This window comes from Tarenaya hassleriana, unplaced genomic scaffold, assembly GCF_000463585.1.
Source record: "Tarenaya hassleriana unplaced genomic scaffold, ASM46358v1 Cleome6, whole genome shotgun sequence".
Lineage (NCBI taxonomy): Eukaryota > Viridiplantae > Streptophyta > Magnoliopsida > Brassicales > Cleomaceae > Tarenaya > Tarenaya hassleriana.
This window is the reverse complement of record NW_010968505.1, coordinates 1,784,715-1,787,147: the sequence shown is the minus strand read 5'-3', so window position 1 is coordinate 1,787,147 and position 2,433 is coordinate 1,784,715.

Below are 2,433 nucleotides of genomic sequence, written 5' to 3'. Positions count from 1 at the left end.
GGATGCATATCACAATCATGGGTACTCGTTGTGAACGAGTGATTGGTTGACCCGCATGAGATTGTCACATGGACAGAGTTATGACTTGAATCTCTTACAACGGTTTGTTCTTGGATCCTCAGACTGATAGCTCGGATTTTATCTGGATTTTATACGAGTATGCCTTTGGTTTCTAAACGGTTTCCACGCATTCTTAGGCATTTTTAGAGCTATTCTAGGGTTTCGGGACTATTTCTTGACTTTGGCAGGACCCCGAGGGCATAACGCACAAATTCGGTGAGAATTGGAGAAAACAGTCCATCTGGTCCGCCCCTGACCAATCCTTGTCCGGCGGACCAGGAGACTGCCACAAGTTCGCTCAGCGCTGAGCCAAGCCCGCTGACCAGACGAAAATGAAGACCTGGTCCAGGGCTGACCAGTTCTGGTCAGCCGGACCAGGAATGTTCCGTGCTCAGCCAGTCTGCCGAACCGAAGAGGACCTGACCAGACCCGAAGCGCAGCTGGTCCGGAGCTGACCAGAGTTGGTCAGCCGGACCAGTATTTCTCTGCCTCTGCCCAGTTAGCCGCTCGCCTGCCCCGGTCCGCCGAACCCAACCCACTGAAGACCTGGTCCGGAGCTGACCAATATTGGTCAGCCGGACCAGGACCACTTTGCGTCGCGTTCTCCTTCTTCATTTACTCCCGGTCCGCCGGACCAACACTGGTCCGGCTGACCGTGTAACCTGGAGCTTAATTAAGTCCGATTTTTCGGACTTTTAGAGGAGAGCTCGATTTGGGAAAGCAAAGAAGGCGATTTTCTCTCCTCCAAAAGACCTAGGGCCGAATTCTTGAGGGAGGAACAAGGAGATTTGCTTTGGATTGAAGATTGAAGACATCATTGAGCATCTCTTTCCCCTTTCTCTCTCTATGCTTCATCTTGTTGATTTTGTGTTTATGAACAAGATGTGTGAGTAGTTTCTTGTTGTGGGATGAGGGATTAGCCCTCATGTAAGGATGCTTGTATTAACCTTTGGACCCAAGATTGTGTCTTGTTTATGCTTTAAAACTCTTGCAATGAATGAAATTTTGTTCTTCATGATTATCTCTCATCTCTCTTGAATGAATGTTTAGGGAAACCTAGGATTTGTTGAATTGAGTGATGAAATTGTTTGGGTTTGATTGCTAGAGTTTAATGAATGGTGTTTAATGCTTCCCATTGGATGAAAATCTTATGGGTAGAATTTATGATTGAGAATTTCATGGAGAAATGGATTCTTAATTCTTGGTGCATTCATTGAAATGGGTTGAGATTGAATGCGAAGAAATTCGGTTCGATTCGATCTAGGATCGTGACAAGGGAATTTAATGTATTCGAAAATTTCACTCTAAGCCACGAAATTGGATAGAATACTCTCTTGGATAGCGGGTTTTCGGTTTGAGAGAACCGAACCCGACCTTAGTCTTGGAATCTCTCACTTTACGGCATCCTTGCATGATCGGTGAAACCCGATTCCCATAACCTTTCCCATCGATTATCTCCTCTTGAATTATTGCTTACTTTGATTTTATTTCTCTCATTTAATTTTCTACAACTTTCAAAACCATAAAAACAATTCTCCAACTTTATTTTTACCATTTTTCTAGTTTTAGTCGATTCCTACCTTAACCGCTTAAGTCCTTGTGTTCGACCCTGGTACTACGACATCCGTATACTTGCGGATTAGTTGTGTTTCGGGTTACAAATTTAAGACTCGTCATGCAAGTGATCAAGTTTTTGGCGCCGTTGCCGGGGACTTTTTACGGTTTCCATAGCTAAGATAGATTGACTCTAGGTTAGTCTTTTCGGAGTCTTTGATTTTTTTCGGTTTGATTTTTTGTGTGTTTGTTCACTTCCTTTTTCTTTGTGTGTTTGTGTGATTTTTATTTTTCTCTTGAGTCAATTTTTCCTTATTTCTTTTATTTCTTGATTTTTCTGTTTATTATTTTTGTTGTTTGTATTTCCCTGGACTTTTCTGAACTTGTTCTGGATTTTTCTGGACCTCTCTGGACATTTTCAGAATTCCCTGGACTTTTTCGGAGTTATTCTGGACATTTCCTGGACTTTTCTGAATTTTTCTGGATTTTTCCCGATTTTCCTGGACTTTTCCGGGTTCGTTCTGGACTTTATCGGGTGTCTCTCCCTACTCTCTGCCTTTTTATTCACTTCGATTCACCTTCTCTGCCTTTATCTGAACTTTTATTTTTGCAGGTTCTCTTAGTGCATGAGCAGACGTCCCACTCAAAGAGAACTCGACCCAGATTTTGAGCTTGTCTTTGACCCGGGCATAGACAGAACAGAAAGGGAAATCCGCAGAAAACGAAGAGAGGACATAATGGCAGAAGAGGCAGCAAGGGGTGAAGCACAGCCAAGAGAGCATGTCCGAGCTAATTTGCAGACTTTTGGGATGTACACGA